The sequence below is a fragment of the Giraffa tippelskirchi genome, chromosome 7 (genome assembly GCF_054371585.1).
Source record: "Giraffa tippelskirchi isolate mGirTip1 chromosome 7, T2T-mGirTip1v1.2.pri, whole genome shotgun sequence".
In the NCBI taxonomy this organism is placed as follows: Eukaryota; Metazoa; Chordata; class Mammalia; order Artiodactyla; family Giraffidae; genus Giraffa; species Giraffa tippelskirchi.
The window spans coordinates 105263537-105290007 of record NC_137281.1 but is presented as its reverse complement, the minus strand read 5'-3'; the positions used below and the strand labels follow the sequence as shown (position 1 = coordinate 105290007).

The 26471-nt window shown below is 41.2% G+C and overlaps 1 long non-coding RNA gene across 3 annotated transcripts in view; it reads right to left on the bottom strand.

Moving 5' to 3' along the window:
* LOC145514157 (uncharacterized) overlaps positions 1–24551 on the bottom strand; it is a 29461-nt gene extending 4910 nt beyond the window's left edge. The window contains exons 1-9 of one of the 3 annotated variants that reach the window (XR_014059879.1): positions 24430–24551; positions 23222–23295; positions 22397–22472; positions 22212–22263; positions 18037–18129; positions 17249–17363; positions 8995–9144; positions 3262–3337; positions 1324–1457 (exon numbers count right to left, since the gene is read on the bottom strand). This is a non-coding gene — a long non-coding RNA (uncharacterized LOC145514157). Of the gene's footprint in view, positions 1–1323; positions 1458–3261; positions 3338–8994; positions 9145–17248; positions 17364–18036; positions 18130–22211; positions 22264–22396; positions 22473–23221; positions 23371–24429 lie in introns of all 3 variants that reach the window. The other 2 variants (XR_014059878.1, XR_014059880.1) reach the window with 2 other exon arrangements.
* Positions 24552–26471: the final 1920 nt, after the last annotated feature.

The window sequence follows — 26471 nt, the reverse complement described above, 5'->3', positions numbered from 1 at the left end:
TGGTGAGGTGGGGGGAGGACGATCTTGGGAAAAGAAGCAAGAATCCAGTCACACATCTATCAACCAATGGGAAGTGAGCCACTTTATCCACAAAGTATTGAAGCAAGAGCACGTGAGCACCCTTCTGTCTACAGTAGAGCCTGTGTGTGGATCATGAGAAGTCTGACCCCCACCAGAACTCTTCTCAGTGCAACAGATATTTAACAAGGCAAAACTCACACCTTTCCTCTTCTCTAAATTGGTTCTGTGATATCGGGGGAATGAAAGTCTTTGACTCTCAATACACATCACTCTGATATAAATAACCACTCTTGAGGCCTCACACTTGACTTCCTCTAAGCTCAGGTCTTCACTTCCCCAATGTGTGGTCAAATACACCTGTTCCTCAAAAAAAAAAAAAAAAAAAAAAATAGGCATATTGATTTCTTCTAAGTAAATTATCCTCGGATATTTCTGAGGCAAGGTCCTCTACCTAGGGGATCAGTTGGATGCACATTGCATTTCTCCAAAGACACTAACCTACAAATTCAGATAGGCAATTCTGGAAATCAAAGAAAACCTGCCATACACTGTGATCTTTAATCACTGCATGCCTTTAGGTATAAATAGTTCAGCTGAAAACATGCCTGTACAGACAAGCCCGGTACACTGAATATGTGCACGCACACACAATGCCATGGTCACAAATAGAAAATTCCATGCTTTCAGGACAGTCACCAGCCAAATCCTTAAATTGTGAAACTAAGAATGAAAGTGGGAAAATGAGTGGTTTCAACCCACTTTGATTATATTTTTGGAGCTTGGTCAGCAGAGCAATTTCCAAGTGAACCAGCTCAGGGAATGTGCGGTTCACCAGCCCAAAACCAAGCTCTTTGTCAAGCTAGGGGGATGTTTCTTCTCATTCCAGCTCAAGCTCCAGTCCTATAACTTATTAACTAAACCACAGATAACCAGCCCTCTCCAAAATGTGTAAGGAAAAAGGTTTTAAAGAGGAGAGGCGAACAGAATAAAACCAGTTCACACTGTGAGCCAGTGGAAAGTCTGTGAACAACCAGACAACTCCACACTGAGCACTGCTAGTTAACAGGCACAAGCCAGTGCTCCGTTTCAGACAAACTGGGAGAAAAAACTGAGTTCTCACACGCTTGTCCATATGTGGCCCTACATCCCTCATCCAGGTGGGCAAGAAAGTAGTTTCCCTTAGTTGAGCAGACTTGCTTGGAGGAAGTCATGTCTATGAACAAAAGTTGACCCTGGGGACTGGATAACATTTTAACTGGACCCCTTTCTATACTGAGGATGGGTTCAGATCACACAACCTACCTGGGGGCATCTGCTCAGATGGACAGGAGCTGGAGCCTTAGGAGGGAAGAAGAAGCTGTGGGTTTCCTGGCCTAAGAGCCCAGATCCAGTGTGCCATCAGTCTACCTTGAAGATTCTAGGGTGGAGTCTTCCTCCTTATCAGACACAAAAATCCATGAGAACTGCACTTTAAAGTTCCATAAATACACAGTAAATGAATTGTCACTGATCATTTACGTGCATGGCGTTTGTGGTAGCAACCACTAATACAGAACTTTTGCCCATTTAAGATCTGAGGCTTATGTTAGGGAAAACTATTAGAAAGTAAAAAAAAAGAATTTTAAAAAAAAATTTTTGACAGTTTCTTAGCTCGTTGGTGTCATCACTTGTCTTGAAATTTTTTTAAATAAATATCTAAAAATCCAGACAGCAAATGGTATTATTTTATTCATGCCCTGAGTGTTGGGCATGAATTAGCCTCTGCCTCTCACCATCATAAATTTCAGACTGGTTAAAAATCCTAATGTAAAAATCAAAATGAGTATTCAAAAGAAACATAGAATATTTTACAATCTTGAGATAGGGAAAGACTTTCTAAACAAAATATAAAACTCAAAAACCATAAAGAAAAAGATTTATAACTTTGTATAAAAATTTTAAACTCGGCGAAGTAAAAGTCAATATAAATAAAGACCATGAGAAAATATTTATAAGAGCTATAACACAGAAAAAACACCCAGAATAAATAGAATACATACAAACCACCCAATAATTAATGTATAAGGAATAGTTATAGAAAATTCACAAATATAATTAGCCAAGTTGATATTACTCATGACCCCAAAATTTCATTCCTAGATAATATACCCAACAAAAATGTATGCACATGTATACAAATGTATTCTGAAAGACATGCACAAGAACATCCATAGCATCATTAATTGCTAGTAATTGAAAGTTGGAAAGAACCCAAATATCCATCAGTAAATAAATTGTGGTATATTCACATAATGGAATATAATAAGCAATGTAAATGAATATATTACAGCTACAAGCAAGTACATGAATGACTCGTAATGTTGAATGAAGGAAGCTAGATGTGAGTACATGCTGTATGATTCCATTTTATGAAGTTTAAAACCAGGCATGCCTCATCTATGCAAGTTATATTACAGAATAGTGATTACTTTGAGGGAGGTGGGAAAAGTTCTGATAATATTCTATTTCTTGACCTGGATGGTGGGTATAAGAATTCTGTTAATTCTTTCAGTAGTATACTTTTCTGTATACTTTTATACTTTTCTGACTTGTATACTTTTCTGTATTTTTATACTACGAGAAAATGCTACCAAAAATCCAAATGGTCAACAGGCATATGAAAAGATGCACAATGAAAAGATGCAATTTTAAATGATGCAGCTTTCTCTGCATATGATGCTGGCAATTTTTTTTAATTTATAATGTTCAATGTTTGTAAGTATTTTGGTGTCTTTATAGATTAGAACAGAATTTTCAGGGAGAAGCTTTGGCATTATTTACCCAAAATTCAAATGTGCATGCCTTTTGATGCAGAAATCCTGCTTCAGGAATATATCCTTAAGAAATATTGATGCATAAGCACACAAATTTGTGAACAAGAAAGCTTGCAGTAGTATTGTTTGTTTGATGCTGAAAAATGGCAAACCATCTATGTGTCCATAATTTGGCAAGAATGTAGCCTTTAAAGAAAATGAGGGAAGCTTTTATGTACTAACATGAAAAGAACTCCAGCGAACATTGTTAAGTTTAAAAAAAGTTAAGTCACAGAACAGGAACATATTATATGATCTCGTTTATATATAAATGACCCGAATGCAAATTTTTAAAATAAAATTTAAATCAAGATAACAAAACGAAAATGTGATGTGGCTCATTTATCTAAATATCTTACAAATCCTATCACACACACACAAAAAGCACCTTAACTTCTCTCTGGAGATAGATAGAATGCAGTCCTTGGACCGGCTCTCTGTTTCCTGGACAAATCCTGCGAAGACTGAAACGCAATAGGAAAGAAGTGTTTCTTGTTCCACAGCCTCCCAGAGGAGTCTCAGTGTCTCACAAATGCCAGCTCCCACACAGGCCCAAGCAAGGGCACATGGAGTCTCTCCAGCCCTTTGTGCTTCCAAAGCACTTTTCAGTAATTAACTAAACTGCCTAAAGGGCGGGGTGGGTGTGGCTCCCACAGGCTCAACACTCCCTGGACAGAAGCAGTCCTTTGGAATGCAAAGGCATCCCTTAGCAGTGGCTGTTCCCTGGCCCCTGCCCTTCCTCAGCCCCCAAACACAGAGAGGAGAAGGGCTTTCAAGGCCCCGCCTAGAAGGCAGTTTTTCTCCGAGAAGAGTTATACTATTCTGTCCTTCTGGCCCCGCCTCCACTTATGGAGGAAGAACACTGCAACAGGCAGCAGGAGAAATAACATCTTAATACTGTCGACTTTATACCATTTTTTTTTTTTTTTTTTTTGCTCAAGGATCCTAGGAACAACGAAAAATGCATACATCCTTCCAGTTTCTTATTGTACAAATAAATAGCAGGAGCAGTTTATGCTACCATATTTTCAAATGGTTAGCATCTGAAGCAAACTTTTCCAGCCTTTGGAATTTAATAAGCCATTAAAATTTCACAGTTTGGGGAGAGCCCAACAAAGGATTGCTGATTTTCATTTTACCAACTACAGATGGTTTCAAAAACAACCTGACTCTCACCACCATAAATGAGTAGGCACCTCAATACCAAAACAATGTGAAAATGACAATCTCAGATTTTTAAAAGCAGCACTTTAAAACACTAAGATCTTAGGAAAAACACATTTTCCTCATAGACTGTTAAACATTTCCTCACAGGCTGGTGTCAGTCCCCTTGGAAAGAGTTGCTGCTGCTGCTGCTAAGTTGCATCAGTCGTGTCCGACTCTGTGCGACCCCATAGACGGCAGCCCACCAGGCTCCTCCGTCCCTGGGATTCTCCAGGCAAGAATACTGGAGTGGGTTGCCATTTCCTCCTCCAGTGCATGAAAGTGAAAAGTGAAAGTGAAGTCGCTCAGTCGTGTCAGACTCTTCGCAACCCCATGGGCTGCAGCCTACCAGGCTCCTCCGTCCATGGGGTTTCCCAGGCAAGAGTACTGGAGTGGGGTGCCGTTGCCTTCTCCGATCCTAAATTCCCAAACCTGTCTATGCCCAAGAAAGACAGGAAAGCATTTAAAAAAAAAATTACAGATTCCAAGTTCCCATCCCATATTTACAGCATCTGCCTCTCAGTTCTTCAAGAATGGAGCCCTAGTATGTGTATTTTTTTAAACTGTTTTTAACTATAGTAAAATATTTATAATATAAAATTTACCATTTTAAGCATTTTTATATGTCCAATTTAAAAATAAGTGGTGTGTTTTTTTGTTTTTTTTTTTAATGTACAATTTGGGCTTCCCTGGTGGCTCAGACGGTTAAGAATCCATCTGCAATGCAGGAGGCCTGGGTTCAATCCCTGGGTTGGAAAGATCCCTTGGAGGAGGGCATGGCAACCCACTCCAGTATTCATGCCTGGAGAATCCCATGGACAGAGGAGCCTGGTGGGCTACAGTCCATGGTGGGGTAGCGGGGGGTGGTCACAAGAGTCAGACACAACTGAGGGAATAAGCACGACTAAGCAAACATATGTACAATTTAGTGGCTTTAATGCATTTGCAATGTTGTGCCATCATCACCACTGTTCATTTCCCAAAGCATTTTTTATCATCCCAAACAGAAACTCAGTAATAGTTTAAAAATAACTCCCCATTTCTCCCTCCCGCCGAGCTCCAGGCAATCTCTATTCTACTTTCCAGGTACCACATATATATATATTGAATCATATGATATTTGTCCTTTTGTTATTTTACTTAGCATAATATTTTCAAGTTTCATTTATTATAACATGTATTAGAATTTCATTCCTCTTTATGGCTAAATATCCATTATATGTATAAGGTCCATTTCCTTTAACCATTTATCTCACGGTAAACAGTTGGGTTGTTTCTACTTTTCAGCTGTTGTGAATAATGCTGCCACAGACATTGGTGTACAAGTTTCTATTTCGTTGCCTGCTTTCAGTTGTTTTGAGTGTATACCAAGGAGTGGAACTGCTGAATACAAGTAAGGCTATGTTTACCATTTTGAGCAATCATCAAACTGGTTTCCACAACAGCTGCACCATTTCACATTCCCATCAGCAATGTATAAGAGTTCCAGTTGCTCTACAACTATGTCAACACTTACTATTTTCTGTTTGCTTTTTCATTGTTTTTGTTTGCTTCTTTTTGTTTTTCATTTTGTTTAGTTTTGGTAAAAGCCATCCTAAGGGGTGTAGAGTGATATCTCTTTGTAGTTTTGATTTGCATTTTCCTCATGATTAATAGAGGCTTCCCTGGTGGCTCAATGGTAAAGAACCTGCCTGCCAATGCAGGAGTTGTGGGTTTGATCTCTGGGTCAGGAAAATCCCCTGGAGAAGGAAACGGCAACCTACTCCAGTATTCTTATCTAGGAAATCCCATGGACAGAAGGAGCCTGGCAGCCTACCTTTCCATAGAGTTGCAAAAGAGTTGGACACCACTTAACAACAAAACAATAACAACATGACTAATGATGTTGAACATCTTTTTGTGTGCTTATTGGCTATATGTATATCTTCTTTGGAGACATATCTATTCAAGTCCTTTGTCCATTTTAAAATTAGGCTTGGTTTTATTTTTTGTTTCTGAGTTATAGGAGTTTTAATATATCCTGAATATTAACTCCTTATCAGACTTGCAAATATTTTTTCCCATTGTGTGGGTTGTCTTTTTACTCTCTTCAGAGTGTCCTTTGATGCTCTAAGGTTTTTTTATTTTGTTGAAGCCCAGTCTATTTTTTCTTTTCTTGCCTGTGCTTTTGGTGTCATAGCCAAGAAATCATTACCAAGTCCAGTGTTATGAAGCTTTTCTCCTGTGTTTTCTTCTAAGAGTTTTATAGTTTAGCTCTTAAATTTAGGTCTTTGTTCCTAAACAAAGCTGATTTTTTAAAAATAGTATAAGGAAAGTGTCCAGTTTCATTCTTATACATGTGGATATCCAGCTTTCACAGTACCATTTGTTGAAAAGATTGTCCATTCCCTATTGCATGGTCTTGGCACCCTTGTCAAAAATCATTTGACCATATATACAAGGGTTTGTTTCTAGGATTCTATTTTGTACCATCGGTCTATATGTCTGTCCTTATGCCAATACCACACTGCTTTGATTACTGTAGCTTTGTAGTAAGTTTTGAAATCAGGAAGTATGAAACCTCCAATTCTGTTCTTTGTTCCTCTTTTGAAATATTGTTTTGATTATTCCAGATCCTTTGATATTCCATATGAATTTTAGAATAGATTTTTCTATTCTGAAAAAAATGCTGTTGAGATTTTGAAAGAGATTGCATTGAATGTGTAGAGCAATTTCTGTAATATTTTCATCTTAATGGGCTTCCTTGGTGACTCAGATGGTAAAGAATCTGCCTGCAATGCAAGAGAACAAGTTTGATCCCTGGATCAGGAAGCTCTCCTGGAGAAGAGAATGGCTATTCACTCCAGTATTCTTGCCTGGAGAATTCCATGGACTGAGGAGTCTGGTGGGCTATGGGCTACAGTTCACGGGGTCACTAAGAATCACACGCAACCAAGTGACTAACACACACTTCATCTTAACAAGTCTTCCAGTCCATGAACACATGATGTCTTTCCATTTATTTGTGTTCTTTAACTTCCTTCAGCAATGTTTTGTAATTTTCAATGTTCAAGTCTTTAGCCTCCTTGATTAAAAATTTATTCCTGAGACCTCCTTGGTAGTCCAGTGGTTAAGACTATGCTTCCACCACAGAGGTCACAGGTTTGTTCCCTGGTGGGGAACTAAGATCCCACATGCTGCACAGTGGCACCAAAAACAAATTTTTTATTCCTGAATACTATATTCTTTTTGACATCCTAATAAATGGAATAGTTTTCTTAATTTCCATTTCAGACTTTTCATTGCTAGTATATAGAAATGTAACTGATTTTTTTGTATGTTATTTTGTATCCTGCAGCTGCTAAATATTATTCACTCTAGTTTTGTGTGTGTGTGTGATCATTAGAATTTTTTACATAAAAAATTCTGTCATCTCTGAACAGAGATAATTTTATTCTTTTCTTTCCAATTTAGATATCTTTTCATTCTTTCTATCGCCTAATATCTCTGGCTAGAACTTCCAATATTATGTTAGCTAGAAGCAGACATCTTTCTTTCGTTCCTAATCTTAAGAGAAAAGCTCTCAGTCTTTCACCATTGAGTATGATATTTGCTGAGGATTTTTAATATATGGCCTTTTTAATACTGAGGAAGTTTCCCTCTGTTTCTAGTTAATTGAGTGTTTTTGTCATTGAGTGTTAAATTTGTCAAATAGTTTTCTGCATTAATTGAAATGATCCTGTGAGATTTTTTTCTTCATTGCATTAATGTGGTATATTGCAGAGGTTGATTTTTAAATATTGAACTCTCCTTGCATTTCATGAATAAATTCCATCTGGTCATGGTACATAATCCTTTTAATGTTGCTGAATTTGATCTGCTAATATTTTTTTAAAAAGCTATATTCTTATTGGGCCCTGGTATATAGTTTTCTTTCCTTGTAGTGTCTTTTTCTGGCTTTGGTATCAGGGTAATTCTGGTCTCATAGAATGAGTTAAAAAATACTCCCTTCTGTTCAGTTTAGGAAGATTGTGAGAAAGAGTGGTATTAAGGCTTCTTTAAATTTTTGGTGGAATGCATCAGTAAAGATATCTCATCCTGAAATGGTTTTTTCCCTAATTTATTTTATTGAAGTATGATCTCCTGGTGGCCCAAACGGTAAAGAATCTGCCTGCAATGTCAGAGACCTCAGTTTTATCCCTGGGTCGGGAAGGTCTCCTAGGGAAGGGAATGGCTACCCTACGCCAGTATTCTTGCCTGGAGACTTCCATGGACAGAAAAGCCTGTCCATGGGGTCATAGAGTCAGACCCCACTGAGTGGCTAACGCTTTCACTTTCATGATTGATTTACAATGTTGTGTTAATGTCTGCTGTACCTCAAAGTAATTCAGTTATACACATATACATTCTTTTTCATATTCTTTTCCATTATGGTTTATCATAGGATATTAAATACAGTTCCTTGTGATATACGGTAGGTACTTGTTGTTTTGGAGTGTATATTTTTTAACCAACTTCTCCCTCTCCCCTGTTCCCACGTTTCTGATAAAGAGTTGGGTTTGGGCCTGACTACCCCAAATACCCAGTCTGACCCCTCTTAGATACAACTCTTCATCAACTAGTCATATTATATTTTAAAAAAGAAAGAAAAGCCTCTGGATAAGAAATGTACCCAAGCTACCAGCTCTAGAAGTGCCCACAGGAGGGAAAGAAAAGGACCCAGGGGTGAGTGAGCCTCTGAGAATGAGGAGAGCATTGACACCCTCGGGAGGAAAGGTTGCATGGTGCACAGGGTCACCCTTGGCCTGACTGCACCTGCCTCCATCCAGATAGCTCCTCCCCGCAGTTACACCTGGCCTGCAGCCACTAGCATTCTGGGCAACTGCTTAGTCTGAGAGAGGGTGAAAGGAGAAGGTGCTACGTACAAAATGCAACTTACAGGACTCAGATTACCAGGCGTCAGGTCCCTCCCTGAGCTCTAATGGGCCAAACGGTGGTGCTGCAGCAGGAAAGGGAGCTCCTTGGCATGAACTGATCAACATGAGGTTATTTTCACCAAAACGTGTTCTTCGTCTTGCGCACAGAGATCCTGGACAATGGGAAAGCATCATAAGATTTGTAATCAGACAGGAAAGCTATTTTCTGCAGGTCCCGCTGCCTTTTAACCTCAATCTCTCTTCTCCCCACCCCCATCTTTCCTCAGGCACTAGTCTACACTTCCAGTAAAAACTTGCTCAGCCACTTGTGTAGAAAGAGGAATTAATATTTGAATACTCAACGGACTGGTTCTCCTTGGGAGCAAGTAGCCAAGTAAATATCCAAGTGAGAACCAGGGAAGGAACAAAATGGCATCAAGCCCAAGTGAGAAGTGCCTCAGTCATCCTGCAACACCCTGGATGTGCCCAGAGAACTACATACATCCTCTCTCTAGGTGAGTCATGGCCTCCACACCCAGCAGGGTGTAGACACACTGCACTGAAACTTGCATGAAATAGTAAGAAAAAGTCAAGCAGGTAAAACACTTCCTTGCTATCAGTTTGATAAAATATTCAATGCTGCTTCAAGATGGAAGACAATACAAGGTTGGGTTTTCAACAATACAAGGTTTTACATGATCCCGCTAAAACTAGGGTCCTGCAATAAGGCTTGAAAGTGTGTAGTTTCACAGATATTTCCATCTATAAACACAGAAGTTCATGGAAACTCTGAAAAAAAATTTTGTTTGTTTGGTTTTATGGGAAGGCGAACTTCAATAGTGCTCTCGACCTTAAATAGATGATAAAAGACAATTTGGGAGATCTGAGTTTCCTCTTCAAAAATCCAAGATGTAAATACACACTTAAACTATTCCTATTTATACTTTTCCCCCCTTACACCTCATAACATTTCAGTACAAAAGAGAAAGTGATAATGGCATCTCAGCTTTTCAGAACTGGCTCAAGAGACCAAAGGCTGAAAAGAGATTGTAACATTAACTAGAAAGCCTGTGATTAAAAGTCCAGAATTTAAGACCTAACACTCAAATATTTAAGCTACTATTACAGCAGAAACATTATTTCTCAAGATTGAGAAGGACTAGTGAAAAACTTTACGGACCTGCAAAGGCGTGAACTTACCTTCAAGGCTGCAGTAACCTAAGCACTGATCTTGACAAGCACAGAAGTTCATCTGCCCCTTTTTATAGCTAGAAAGGGTCCCAAATAAACTTTACCAGGTCATTTCATCACTATCATGATGATTATTGTCAATAAAACTTATTAAGCATCGGGACTTGGCCAGCACTAACCTGAACAGACCTATTTCAACTTCCCTGAATCATTCCTTGGTGAACATATCCAAGGGCATTGCTCCATCACTGTTCTGGAATTGTAGTCTTTGCAATTTATATATATGTGTGTGTGTGTGTGTGTGTGTGTGCTGCTTTTGACACAAGCTTTTCTTGTATGTAGGCATTAAAATCAGGCTTATAATTAGCTCTCTAGGGAGGCAAATGTATGGTAGAACAGGGCTCAGCAGGAGAGAAGTCAAGACAGGTATTGAAGAAACATGGCCTGGAAGATGCATAATACAAAGGTTTTCTGAAGTGTGAGAAATACTACTAAATTAAGGAAAGAAAACAGAGTCCTATCACTATAGACTTTTCGGTTACTATTTCCACACATATAAGCACATGGTTCTGAAAGTGTATTTGCACCTTGTCCAATCTTGGAAACCTACAATAGGCTGGCATGTAAAACACATAATCCCAGACAGATCACAGCTACTTGAGGGCAGCATTGTGTCCAATCATGCCGGTGTCTCCAGTCCTGGGGCCAGCACTTTGCCCCAGGACGGGCTTTCAGTTCCTTTCCCTCTCTCCCTCCCTCCCTCCTCCCTTTCTTCCTGCCTGCCGCCCTCCCTTCCTTCCTTCCTTTCTCTCTTTCCTTTTCCCTCCCTCCCTTCTTTCCCTTTTTCTGGTGTTTCATGTGTATTTTATTCATCCCTTAGGCAACTTGAAATTGCCATCTCCCCTCCCCCCACCCTACCACTGATTTCAAGGTGACAAACTAGTGATAAGTCTGAACTGTTTTGCCTCTTAAATTCATCACAGACCACAGTTGCCGAATCATTTACTGAATAAAACATAGGTCACATCACTCACTGTCTGGCGATCACTTTTCTCCAGGTAGATGGTTCACAGCCATCATTGTGGCAGGAAGTCATCCTGTGTAGGTGCCAAGTCACCCCCAATCAGACTCTCCCCCAGGAATGCTCCTTCAGGCCATGCTGGCATTTAGACAGCTGTCCCTCCTCCGTACTCTGTGCTGTTACCAGCCATCAGATGCTTGAACATTAACTCCCATCCCTTCAAACCATGGCAGTACCAACCCAGTGCCCTTGATGATGGAATCCCCTCTGGTTATGGCTCATGAGATCATTTCTTTAAGAACTGTTCTTCTGGAGACATCTGCCTTAAGTGATGGGGTCCCCAAATGTGCAGTTCTCCTGGATAGCAAGGTTGTAATCAGTACTCTTCCCATCTTGGTAGATGCTGGTCACTATCCTCATACAGCCTCTCTCACCCCATGGATCACTCTGTAAATTCTGGACAATTCAGTACTGTCTTCCATTGCGGACATCCCACCTGGCCATGGTAATGGGTCTCCTCATGGTATTCAGTGTAGATGTCTCCAGAGGGGTTAGACATCTTTCCTGTTGCCATTGTACTGCGGCTGATGGACCCGCTCGCCCAGATTTCTACCATCATGTTCTCCCTCCCAGAGAGGGAGAAGTCACCAACTTTCTAGAAGGTGTGGTTCTGGAGGATATGGCACTGTCTGAATTCTGCTGGGGGTGTGCTCGTTGCTGGTAACACTGACCTAGTTGACCCCATCCCACCTTGCACCAGTTCCAGTTCTTGGGCAGATCCGATGGAGACCCATACTTGTGAGGCCCAGAGTTTGTCCTGCACCCCAGCTGGGCACGCTGTTCCCAGCAGGGGGGCTGGTAGCAGCCATGGCCTGGGCAAAAGGGGAGGCCCCGAGCCATGCAGCCAGCAGCAAGGGCAGCACGAGCAGCAGGGGTGGCAGCCATGCTTGCCCGGATAACTCCCTGGCTCCCATGAAGGTGGAATCTGACCACAACTCAGACCGCCAGGTCAAGTATTTCTTGAATCGCATCCTCACAGACCTCCCCATTTGTTACTTTCTTAGGCTCTGGCATCTAAATCTAAGACCAGGAGTGAACTCTAAATCCTCATGTCTCTCAATTTACAAGATCCTGCCATGGTACATAGAACTAGCCTCAGTGCAGAAATAGAAAGGGTACTTGATCCTTTGTGCTGTGTCTGGTCTAAGTTCCAGCTTACCTCACAGGGTGTTCTGGCTGCCTTGTTTTCTAAACATTCCAACCTCCCCTGAGGACTCAGAGAGGTAACGTCCACGCCAGGACTTGGACACTGGGCCCTACCACTATCCACTCTTTGCAACTGTTTTTCTCATGTTGTACCAACTCTTCCTGCTACCCTTCTTCATATATTTGAAGACTGTGTCTCACCTGTTTCACTCAGATGACCTACTAAACTATTTTCTCTGCTCAGTTTATTAGAAGTTAGTATGGACTTGAGTCTTATTAAGCTTTAAGTTTGTTGCCACTCATCACAGTCTATGCTGGTCTAACTGATGAATACAGAGGTGCCCCTGGAGTAGCTAAAGGCTGTGTGGAGAAAATAATATCTTCTCCAGGAGCATGTCTTCTTCCCCCTAAGATACATGAGGTTGTGTTTGTACCAAAAATAGAGCAGGGTTTTCAAGAAACAAATCTTATGGGGAGTGTGACCTTCAGTTCAGTTGCTCAGTCGTGTCTGACTCTTTGCAACCCCATGAACCTGCAGCACACCAGGCCTCCCTGTCCATCACCAACTCCTGGAGTCCATCCAAACCCATGTCCATCGAGTCGGTGATGCCATCCAACCATCTCATCCTCTGTCGTCCCCTTCTCCTCCTGCCCTCAATCTTTCCCAGCATCAGGGTCTTTTCCAATGAGTCAGCTCTTCGCCTCAGGTGGCCAAAGGATTGGAGTTTCAGCTTCAACATCAGTCCTTCCAATGAAAATCCAGGACTGATCTTCTTTAGGATGAACTGGTTGGATCTCCTTGCAGTCCAAGGGACTTTCAAGAGTCTTATCCAACACCACAGTTCAAAAGCATCAATTCTTCGGCACTCAGCATTCTTTATAGTCCAATTCTCACATCCATACATGACCACTGGAAAAACCATAGCCTTGACTAGACAGACTTTGTTGGCAAAGTAATGTCTCTGCTTTTTAATATGCTATCTAGGTTGGCCATAACTTTTCTTCCAAGGAGTAAGCGTCTTTTAATTTCATGGCTGCAGTCACCATCTGCAGTGATTTTGGAGCCCAGAAAGATAAAGTCAGTCACTATTTCCACTGTTTCCCCATCTATTTCCCATGAAGTGATGGGACCAGATGCCATGATCTTAGTTTTCTGAATGTTGAGCTTTAAGCCAGCTTTTTCACTCTCCTCTTTCACTTTCATCAAAAGGCTCTTTAGTTCTTCACTTTCTGCCATAAGGGTGGTGTCATCTGCATATCTGAGGTTATTGATATTTCTCCTGGCAATCTTGATTCCAGCTTGTGCTTCCTCCAGCCCAGAGTTTCTCATGATGTACTCTGCATATAAGTTAAATAAGTAGGGTGACAATATACAGCCTTTAGTAAAACTGCCTTTAGAGCAAACTCACAATTCTCACTGTTCTCCTCACACCTTGTTTCCTCATAAAATTAGGCAAATATTAATAGCTGCAGAATTCGGGTAATTACACAGTGCTTCATACTGTATCATATAATAATACCATTTCCAAGTTAGCCTGAGTATAGTACTGTTTTCTCAGCAGAAACCCAGAGAGTAAGGGTGCATCTGTATAATTCCCAAATGTCAAGCAAGTGACAATTTGCCAGGCTCTCCTCTGTAAAATCTCTTTTGTAAAATTAATAAATAAACTAGAAGGTATAGAATAATAAATAAACTAGAAGGTATAGAATTCTATATTTACTATAGTAAAGTATAGAATATACTACTCTATACCTTGGTAGAGTATCCTATAGAATTTACCTGTAGACTGCTTAAAGATAAAATTCAAAAGCTGTTAAAACCTGCTCATAGGATGTTAACATACAGAAAAACAAGTCAATGGCTTTTATATAATGAAGAAATCGCTGCATTCATCACTGATTCCCTCTTCCTTCCAAAGGCCACATTTCTAAGTTCAGTGGCAGGAGAGAAGATACTCATCACCCTTCCATCATTCCCAGAAGTAGTGCTAGAGAAAACATAACCACTCAGGCGTGTCATCACTACACTGAGAGGGGTACACCCACAGGTGAAGCTGATCCCCAGCAAGGTGTGGGAGGTAATGAGCAGAGCTCTAGTTTGCAGGGAGGCATAAATCACAGAACTGTTGTACTTCAGAAACTGCTGCATTGTAACCAAAGAGCTGATAATTATGTCAATGAACATTCTACTTTCTCTTTACTATATCCATCTGTTTCACTTACAAAACTAACACAGATGTTCTTCTCAAAGGCCATATATTTCTGAAAAATGCAAAAGGTCTCACTAAAAGAAAATACTAGGTAGAAGAAAGCATTTTATTTTTATAACATTTTTGTTAGCACGTGTTCATTCATCATCTTTATATGAGATGCGTTATTCAGTTAATTATCTTTATAAAATTAAAATGTAATATATAAGAGGGAAATTGCAGGAAAGAAAGCAAAACTACAATTTGTGGTAAAAGTAGCTGGTTCTGTAGTAAATTTTAGCTTACTAGAAAAGTCCCTTTCAGCCAATCTTTATCTAGCACCCTATATGTCAAACAAACACCATGCCAGATGCTTTAGGAATACAAGAAGGCAGTATGATATATGGTCTGTGTCCTCAAGGCATTTTTAGTTTAGTTGGAAAGAGCAGTAGTATGTAGATATAGATACAAAAATCAACAGTGTTAGGACATGAGTTGTGCGATAGTCAAAAGTACAGACCTGGAACCCAGTGCCTCATTTTAAATCCTAACTCTACATCTGAAAGCCAGGATTAGAGTTAAGGGCTCACCTTGGGCACACAATTTACAAGGGTGCCGAAAGTTTGGAGATCAAGATAAATAATATTTTAATGCAATATTTTTAAAAATCAAAATTAATACAAAAACTCATGATGCACAAAATAGCAAAAGTTTAAATACACAGAATCTCCAGCAAGCCTGTGTCAAGTCATACTGGAGCCTGAAACAAAAGAAAAACATGGATCGCTATGTAGATGTTTCATTGTGTCTTTAATTGCTATTATTTTTCTGTGACACTGATGTAGTTGAGAAAACGTTGAAAATGAGCAAGTAGGTGCACTAAACATCACATTATTTTAAGTTTCAATATTTTATTTTTACTCAAACTAGAATTTATTCTAATTTAATTTCCTGACTTTCAAGGAAGGAAGCTTATCACTTACTGGCTTTGTAAACCTGAGTGAGTTTCTTAACCTTTCTTCTCTTAGTTTCCTCCTCTATAAAGGGTGGGGCAAACAGGGCCACCTCACAGGGTTGTCATGATGGTTAAATGAGTTATTACATTTTAGGCACTTAGTACAGCACCCTACCCGAATTCTTTCCAAGGTATAACTTCATTATTGCAGTGTCTCACATAGTGAAAGTTCTGGAAGATCAGAGACCAGAGGTCAGCTCCAGCGGAGACGATTGGTCACTCATGATCTGATACATCACTGCACAGGAACATATGCTCTATGGGGGCTTGCTCACCACCTTATAGTGAGGTCTACAGTAGGTCAAGACCCATGACAGGCACTTGATACACATTATTTTATTGGATGTGTGACAATTAGAAAGTTCTTTACAAAGAAGATAAAATTTGAGTTGGTTTACTTTGATTAAATGATAGGAATAAAACTGGAGATGATGAGAGAAGGTATGGTGACTTTAAATGTGCTGAGTTTGAGTTACTAGCAATATACCTAACTGGGAGTATCTATCAATCATATGGAAATGTGAGGGAGGCGGTTTGGAAGAAAGAACCAAAATGTAAACGTGGCCATAATTCACATGGTTGCGATAGGAGCATCGCATAAGCAGATGCCTCTCTAGAGGAGCAGACAGGTACAAAGAAGAACAAAGAGCAAGACCAAGATGCGGATACAATGACTGGATGAGTCTACAGAGGAGCCTCAGAAGACACCTTCTCAGGATGACTCTTGAGAAGTAGCAGCCTCCAAGTCATATAACATCTCCATGATTCCTAAGACAATCCTTAAAGAAGTGTAAATGATATGAATTAAGAAAAACTTAGATCATTAAAGGTACTCATTAAAAATTATTTTGTGTCTTCCAAAAGTTGATGAAAGTTCAGATGAAACATCTAGCAGTTAATTGAGTAGGGAATTGCCTGGCAGTCTAGTGATTAGGACTCTATGCTCTCACTGCTAAGGACCCTGGTTCAATCCCTGGTCAAGGAACTAAAATCGAGGCTAAAAAAGTAAACAAAAGGAACACACACACAAAAAAACACAGTTGATAGATATGTGTTAACATCATATATTTACTTCTAACTACATTCCAGAAAACACATTTATAAGCCATTTATTAGCTCATGGGGGTTAAGCTGGTATGATATACACTGTTGGTTGCCTGTTTAAATGTATCCCTTCCACTCTTGGGAAAGCCTTGACTTGGTTCCCATAGCCAGGTGCCATGGAAGGGGCACCATGGGTTAAGCCCTGGGACAGTATTCTAGATTCAATTCTAGCCAATGAGACATGAGAAGAAATCTTCTGGTTAGGGGTATACTTCTGAGAGAAACTTTCTTGCTATTAAGGAGTGACAGGCAAGAACAGGCCATTCCTTCCCTCTGACTCTGGAAATCTTGCTGGGATTCAGAGCTTGGAAGAGCTTCATCTGTCTTTGGACCATAAGGGAAGAGCCAACACACAGAGGGTGGCAGGGAAGAAAGTTGGATAGAGCCCGGGTCTTCCATGATGTCACTGAGCCCCTGGATTAACCAATGCTAGAATCAACCCACCTCTGGCCTTTTAAGTGGAACAATAAATCCCCCTATTGTTTAACCCCATTTGAATCATAGTTTCTGTGACTCAGTCGATCATGGTTACAGGTTTAAGAAGAACTGACCTTCCCTCTTCTAGTGATTCATCAGTTTTTTACTAGAATCCAGCCTTCATATGTATGGCATGAATTAGACTTGTGAATTCCCAAGATGTAGATTCTTTGCTTCTTGGAATAAGATCTATAATGAATAAAAAAAATTAGCATATGCTTGCTTATCTTAAATATATCAACAAATTACTAGGCTCACACGCCAGCAGAGATACCCCACCTAAGCTGCCTTGCTATGCAAGGTTGGAGGCTATAATAATAAATGGGCCCTATTCAGAGAAGTAGCTGAAATAAGGGGCTCAGTAAGCAGCTTGATTGTGGATTATATGCTGTTTTATTTGTTACACAAATATTTGTTTCCAGCTGGAGTAGGAGTCGCATATTAATTAGAGCTAGAATTGCTGACTTGGTTTACAGAACGTAGACAAGATACACTCCTCATTCCTGACTCGAAAAAGTTAGAGGGGGAAAGGAGGAGTGACACTATTCATACCAGAATAGCTTCGAGATGAGGTTGCATCACTTATGAAATTTTAAGGAATCACAGAAGATAGTGACACCAAATACAAAGCCAATTAACCCTTCTATTTGGCAGCTGATAGCCTTTCAGCATGTCTATTTTCTTTTTCCCCTCATTAATTTTAAGTGCTATTGACAAGACTTTTTTAACCTATTCATTTGTTTTTATCCCTCTCCCACCCCATGCCGTGACCCCTCTCTCCCTTCTACCATGAGAACAAAGAACAGGCTCTGTGCTTCCTTGTCTCAAAGGATGCTGTGGCAGAGCATAGAGCACAAGTTACCTGCAATATATTTTCCTTCTTGACTTTTCTTTTCAAAAGCTTAAGCCGTTGACTCATTTGTGGGGTGCATGTGTGGCAGGAGGGGTGGGGGATCTATAAAGGAAACACGAAGAAAGTGGAGTGTTCATCAAAGTAAAAGATTCCAGGAGACAAGGGAGACAGACAGAGGTTCCTCAAGCATCAGCGACCAGAGCCATCTCTGTAAGTGCCCTAAGGAGTAACCAGATCTTCAAAGGCTCAGCTTTATGACAAGGAACTAGAACTCTAGGCAGCAGCCTCACCACAGGTCACCATGCTCTATGTGCTGCAGGGGAAAAACCAGAGCCAGCAGGTTTGAAGAGACTGTACTGGTTTGGGCAGAAGGTGTCTCAGAGGTCACCAGTACAGTCCAGGGACTGACGACCAGAGGGCCTTCCCCTATATCTTGGTGCTATGAGACCCCGAACTTCCAAACAACCCTTGGGGTGAGGAGGCACTGGGGGCAATCATGTATGCCTATAGATATACATTACCCTCTTGTTATATGGGAAAAGGTGAGGTTGAAATCAAGTTGATTTAAATACATGCAAAAACTCAGTATCCCTTGCCACCTAGGTCTGTGGCCTAGAAGTCATACCTGCAAACATTGACCATTTACGTCCCACTCTGAGTGAAATCCCTCTCTATGTTAAGTTAGTTGTGTCCACTTTGGGAAAGTGCCAGAAACCCTTGACTCTAGATTTGTCTTAAAATCTCTAAGTACAGCAGCTTTCATGTGGAGGGGCACAGCATGCATGCTGCCAGACCAATCTATATAGAGACCAACTAGCAGCACCAGAAATACCTCTTTAAATTTCAGGAGCATCAGATGGTCCAACCTAATGCCTGGTTGCAAGCAACAGAAGACAACTCTGCTCACTTTATCTTGGATGGAGTATTGGGAGGATATTGAAGAGTTCATAGGATAAACAGGAGGATTGGAGACCAAGGTTCAGAAAATGGGCTGGACACCAAGAGAGGATGGACAGTAGGGAGCAAGGTCATGCCATAGGAGTGTCTGCCCCTGCTAGTCCCCACTACAGCCCACAGCATGACACCATCACTACAAGTGGTTTCTGAACAATCTTTGAATCTTCGCTTTACTCCCTTGATGTTCAATGTCCCAGAGAGGAGGGTCTGACTGGCTGAGCCTAGATTCTCCTCAGAATGTCTGGGGTAGGGAGGAGGGATCGTCCTTGATACACAGCGGAGCACTGCTCCTCCCCAGTACGACACATAATGAGGCATTGCCTCCAGATGGAAAGGGGGATGCTGGGCAGAAAACAAACTAGGCAAATGTCCACCACATTCCCAACCATTTAGGGAGAACAAAAGCGTATTAAAGTTCTGAAAGCTCCAGCTTTACATGAACTACCTTGGAAATACGTTTGCCTTATTTCTTGGAATCAAGCCCTGTAAAAGTGTTACGTAGGCTTGTAATTTCACTCCCAGATCAATTTGTAACCCATGACCCTGATTCCTGCCCCGTACTTGGCCCTGGATTGCTTTTTCTGTTGATTTTAGATTATGATAGCAATTCCCAGCTCAGGGACAGAGGCTTGCCAGGCACCCACATTTAGAACAACACTTTCACTTTATCTCTCACCTCTTACCTCTCAGAGTACACATGAGTCCTGTTGGCTACCTGGTAAAGTTAAGAGGGAAGATAAGCTTAAGGACCTTATCGATCCCTGGGTCGGGAAGACCCCTTGGAGGAGGAGGAAATAGCAACCCACTCCAGTATTCTTGCCAGGATAACCCCATGGACAGAGGAGCCTGGTGGGCTACAGTCCATGGGGTCCCAAAGAGTTGGATACGAATGTGCGTCTGTGCATGCACACATACATTCATATTCAGGCTTAAGGACCACAGAATTAGAAAGTTATTTCATCTCCTTACTTAGAGGCAGAACTAAATTCTTGAAAAGTAGGAATATATCCTGTTTTTTAAGCTCTTCAAGAGGCAGAAAAACACTATCCTCGATACATCCAACAATACATAAGACACAAATTGTGTTTGAAGACTCAGAAGAAAACAGAGAACCCTTAATAAAAATAGGAAGTGGGGAGAGGGATAAATTAGGAGGTTTGGATTAACATATACACAATACTATATTTAAAATAGACAACCAACAAGGACCCACTGTATAGTCGAGGAACTATACTCAACATTTTATAATAATCTATAAGGGAAGAGAATCTGAAGAAGGATATATATATAAAACATATAACTATATCACTGTGCTGTACATCTGAAACTAACACAATATTGTAAGCAACTAGACTTAAATTAAAAAACAAACCAAAAAAATGTGAAGGAAGATAGACAAGCATAGGAGGAAGAGGCTGTCCAAGGGATTATGATAGTGGCTGGGAACATAATCGCCCCACTTGCGTGACTGCTCCTGGCTGCTTCGCCAGCTTCGGGCAGCAGACAAAGTGAGCAGACATAGCCTCTGTTGGAGGCTGAGGCTTCTCTCACATCTGTCAGCACTGGAGGGAAGAAGCCTCAGGATCTGAGTCTGACAAAAGAATCTCCCTTTTTCAAGAGGTTCATCAGGATCCAGACAGAGGGGAACACATGCTCTGGAAAGGGAAAAACCAGATGAGGTCTAAGGGCACATTCAAATCTGTGTGTGTATTAGTTGCTTAGTCGTGTCCGACTCTTTGGGACCCCATGTACTATAGCCCACCAGGCTCCTCTGTCCATGGGATTCTCCAGGCAAGAATACTGGAGTGAGTAGCCATTCCGTTCTCGAGGGCATCTTCCCGACCCAGGGATGGAACCTGGGTTTCCCACATTGCAGGCTGATTCTGAGCTGCTATTCTACAAACCTGCAGTGAGCACTGCAAAGTCTTAGCATTGGTCAAAGCATGATCAATGCTTGATACATGCGAATTCATTGAATTTCTTTTAAAAAGAGAAGTGGGGAAATTTTAAGTTAAGGTAAAATCTTTCCAATGCTTCTTGTTCTAGTTTTCCTTAGCTTTGTCCCTCAGTTCACGCTACATGTAAGGGTCTTGTGTTGTTAGTTAGGCCAAAGAAGGACCAAGTCATCCCAGGCCGTGTCTCCCTCCACCTTCCCCAATCCCGGGTAACCAAATGTGCCAATTAGCAGGGCCTTGAGAGCCACAGCACCAGTGGCTCCAAAGTTGGCCACTGGCCAACAGTGAACAGGTTCTGGCCGGCCATACCTCAGATTTGGAAAGCTGCTCTGTACCCAACCCTGAGGTGCGGTGTGAAGCCGGGACAAGAACAAGCAAGTGCTGCTGAGTTCTGTGGATACACGGAGAGGAGGAGCCTGCTCTGGGCTTACTCCAAGTTAGGCTCTGAAAAGGGAAACCTGGGCCAAAGGTAAAGAGTCCTAAAGGAAAATAGAGCAAATTTTAAAATTCTAAGGATTCCGCTGAGACACAGAAGCCTGTATCTCCTCCCTGCCCTCTTCCCTCATGACTGATCACTCTGCCTAAGGAGTTTCTGCCTAGGGGAAAGTGAAACTACGTATTTGTCTCATTTCTCCTCTGAATTGAAGCCAACATATATAGCAATCATAGATATTATAGAAAATATAAATGAAATACCTAATATTGAAGTTACTCACAACATTTTCTTAAATATGATTGACAACAACTGAAGGTCATGGATTGAGGTTTTTGTGTGACTCATGTTCATTTCTTTCCATTTCTTAGCTATCACAATCATCCCACAGTAAAAGGCTTTTTAGCCTATTATTACTTCAGGAACACTAACATTTCTCAAGGGATCCCCTGCCCCAAGGAGTTTTTACTCCATCTCCAAAGAAGATAGAACATTCTTAAGGAGTGAGTCAAGTTATCACATTAGTTAAGGCATCCATTGCTCAGCCATCAATCTTTATAGCAATCAGATCTGCATAGATGTGCTATAGGAGACCAAGTTGCTCATCTGGGGGCAAGCCTTCAGATGGTCAGAAATTCCCAGGGTGAGTATTACAAGGAGTGCTGGGACCCTCATGCTTCTCTGTTTTTTGGTATAAGTTGCTGGCTCTCAACCATCATGTTTTAGGGCTCAGAAGGAAGTGAAAATGACTTCAATTCTGAAGTGGAAGTGTACCATATAGTTCCACAAGATCTAGGTACACTGGATTTTTAATTTATAAAGATGCTTACAAACTTTACCAAGTGGTCAGCTGTTCAAATTCCCTCCGTGGTCAGCAGATGACTCAGTTTCCTGATCCATGAAGAAGAAAAAGGGCATCAGGACTGATAACTTGCTCCACGTCTCTCCTCTCTATTTCCTAACCTACATGTTCACTCAACTCCTGCCTCCAGCTGAAGGAATGGGTACCCCTTCCGAAACCCACATAATGCTCCTGATGGTGCTCCATCCTCTTTCTTCATTTTCTTCGTTGCCAGTGATTCTCCGACCCCATCTTCTCCCTGAGAAACACGGTCAGTGCTCTCCGTCCTGAAAAACCTCTTCCTTCTACTCCTCCCCTTCTCGCTGCCAATCTCCTTGAATCCACTGTCCTCCTTTCTCTTCACCTGCCACTCACACTGCCCTGGCTGCACTTAATACTAGCTTTTTTCCCACTTGCACTTTCTCCTTTGGATGTTTACATCTATTCTCATGATGTCATATATTACTTAAAAGCTGGTAATTCCAAAGATCTATCTTTAGTCCTAAACTCTTAGTTCCAAACCATTTCTCAGTGCTTACTGGTTATGTCCACCTGGCTGTGCCAGAGGTGATGGGCCAGAGGCACCTAGATAAATAAGTCTAAATCCAAACTCATCTATTTTCTCATCTCTTTTCAAATCCACATCCCCAGAAAATGCCTGAATTTTATCAACCTAAGAGTTACTTTCAAATATCAGAAATTCTAAACAAGAAAATGCTACACACATTAAACAATCCCAAAGATAAAGAGGAATATGGGAGAAATCTGTGACATCCATAAAAGCAAACAAGAAAAACATTGAAGAATAACCTAAAAAATTATTGAATAAAGAAACTCCCAAAGAAGTATGGGAAAACAGATTAAATAGTGAATTAATATGGTACCTTAGAGACAACTGGTGAAGATGAGACAACTATTAATTAAGAAGTCAAAACTGATTGTTTTTGCTTGGATTTAATTTGCTTAGGCCTACCATTTCCCATTGAAAAGATCAAAGAACGTCATTACCTGGAATATGGTATTACTGTTGGCAAAGTTGATTTTCTTGCTGGATCTGCCCAACAGAGCAGGAACATGTGCTTCTAGGAGAAAGGTAAATGTGATTCGTAGCTTTTCACACACACTTACGGTAGAGCAGACACCATAGTAAGCAAGCCCTAGAAGTACCGGGGAAAAAGCCAGGAGGAGATGGATGTCAAAAATCTTCATTTCCTCCATGTGTTAAACAAAGTTACACACATCACAAATTGTGGTCACTTTTTACAAGTGACTCCGAGAAATAAGAGAACTAGATTCTAATCAATATTCACCAGTTCCCAGCTTTCATGTGTGTATTATTCAGTGACCCTTGGCAAATGACTTACATTTTCTGAGCTGATTTCCAGATCTCAGGACTGTCACACAAAAAGGACTGTCACATAGCTACAAATCATTCGACAAAATCAAGCTCAAGCAAGATAGTTAAATGTTCGAAATTCCTGGTCCTGCCAACTGACTTGTAGAATGTTCAAATATAACTTTCCAGTTGCCAAAAAAATGGAATCATGTTAGCTTACATTTCTAGGAAATGTCAGATGAGGCAATTTTGAAAATCCACCTGCTGTGCCTAAGCCTGAATCTAAAACAATAAATGGTCCATTTTTCTCTAGAAGTTGAATTCTACTGAATTAATCTTGTTACAAGATGAAAGCCTGAAAGTAAATACGATGAATCACTCCTCCCACCATGCCGGTGTGTGGTGTGAGCACGGCACCCCGCTTTCTCCCCAACATGGCTCGAGTCAGGAGCCAAGCTTCCGAAGCAAAGTGTGATCAACAGATGCTCGTTTCCATAACTGGCACTTCTCCAGTAGCCAATCCCAAATTTAATTAGCCACTTATCTGAAGCAGAAAAGGATTTCTAAAGCATTCTAGTAACCTGTGCTCGACTTTCCTCTGGTCCTTGCACCAGCCGCATGTGCCTCTTCACCCAGAAGCCTTTGAAGCGTGCATGTCAAGCACAGGATGTGTACTAATTCTTACTGTAAATAAGCAGTTCTCTAAAAATGTCCCTGAGATTGTTCTACTAGAGAGAAAGAATAATATCCCATTGAACTGAAGACCACATGTCTTCATGGGAAGGATACTAGAAATGAGGCTGTACATGTAACTCAGTACTAACAGGTCTCTACTAATGTTTTACTTGGGCTGACTCACAACAGGTCTACTGTAACCTACCCGGCACTGGACTCCCTTCAACCTGTGGCCAGGTCCTACATGGTCCCAGTGGCTGTGCTCGTGTGACACCACCTGAGCAATACCCTCACCCTACTCCTCACTCTGCTGATCTCATCTTCAGTGAATTCTGTCATTCTTGGAACAAAGGAACTGCCTACACTCAGTCCTCGTAACAACTATCTGCTCTAAGACGGGGTTTCCAGGAACCTATGTGACTTCACAATCATCTCAGGGGGTCTTATTGGCTCAGAGGGCTGGTGTCAAGCTGAAGCAGAAGGTATGGATGCCCATGGAGTACTGGAAGATGGCAAGGGGAGGTTAAGTCAAGCACTGCCAGCTGGAACCACTTTCCTCTTGCCTGCACAGCATTCTTCGCCCTGCTTTTCTAGGAGAAAACCTCCTCTTGGTTGTGGTGAGCCCATCCCTGTGGGTCAGCTGACCTCCCCTCATCCTCAGAGCACCCACTTCCTCCAAGGCCACAGTGACTGGAATAAAGTTGAACCTGTGACCCAGGTCTAGCCAAACCTCTTATAATTTGAGTTCTCAGATAACACTTTCTCTGTGCATTGAGCTAAAAGAATGTGAGTCTTGCTCACCACATGGAGAGAATATGTCTGCCAGGTGGAGGCAGGGGACTTCCTATACACACCATTTGAGCCTTGCATCTGACCCTGTCTGGAGCCTGGAGTTCACTTCTGTGAGCAAGTCAAGTCCCATGTTTGCTTCAGCTACATACTATGTGATTCTTTCCCTGAAAGCCTCCCAACACCTAAGCTCATCCCCTCCCCAGCTTCTGCCTAACTTATTTAGATGGTTATCATCCATTCTTTTGTGGCCTTGGCCTTAAATTTTCCATATTATCCCCTCTAGTCTTTTAAACTCAGATCAGCATCTAACTCTGAAAGGACATTTCCCATATAAACCCACACCTGCCAAAGCCTTTGAGCCTCTGATATATGTGTACATGAATACATTCCATCCCACAGTCATATGCCAACTGCTATTCCATAAGACCCATTCTTGCTCTATCACTGTTCTTTAAATAAGAGGTTTTAATTGGTGGGAAAAAAGAGAAGATTCTCACTTTAAAGTGTCCTACCTTTAAAAAATGAAATCCCATGGTGAAATACTGTGAGGATCCAAGGTGTGTGCATGTGTTTTTTTAATAAATGCTAGTGTTTGAAAGCTTATTGTACACTAAGCAGTGTGCTGAGGGCCTTATATGTATTTATTCATTAATCCTTACAAAAACTTATGTGCTGGGTACTTTTCTCTCCTGTTTAAAGGAAGAGGTATTAAGGCTTCAAGAGGCTAAAAAATCTGTCCATGGTCACCCAGCTGGTAGGCTGAAGTCTTTGTACTGACTGAATCCACAGACCCTTCTTATTATTCCTTAACTCCACCTGCACACCAGAGAACAGACATTTGCCTTCTTGGAACGCCTTAATGAGGCTTCTGTTGGAGTTGCTCTGCACAAGTAACTCAGTACTAGTAGGTCAACATTTTAACTGGGTTAACTCAGAACTCTTCTACCCAGCTCTGGACCCCCTCCAACACACAGCCAGATCCCAGGGGATCTGGTGGCTGCATTCATTTAATATTATTCATTTTATTAATAGTATTAATATCCTTTTCTTTTTTTTTTTACTTAAATGAAATATGCTTGGTTATTTTGCTTCTTGGTCCACAGCAATTCTAAAGGAATAAAAACTTAGAAGTGACTGTGAGGTGGAGGCTGAGCCCAGAAAACAGTGAAAGATGACCGGCAGAGTCAGAAGGAGTCTTAAAAGCTCTTAAAGAGCCACGGGAATTCTAGATGTGCCCAGAGTCTACCTCTTCCCATGGCTCTCTATTGCCTGATTCACAGCCAACCCTCAGAGCAAAGAGTCCACCTTCTATTGATGTTGAAGGACAGCATCATCACATGAAGTTGGTCCTCCAGGACACTGGGGGCGTTGTATAGTCCTGTAGGGTTGGCAAACGTGTGACTCTACTAAAAAGCTTATGTGGGGGTTAAGTAGATATGCAATCATCAAACTGTC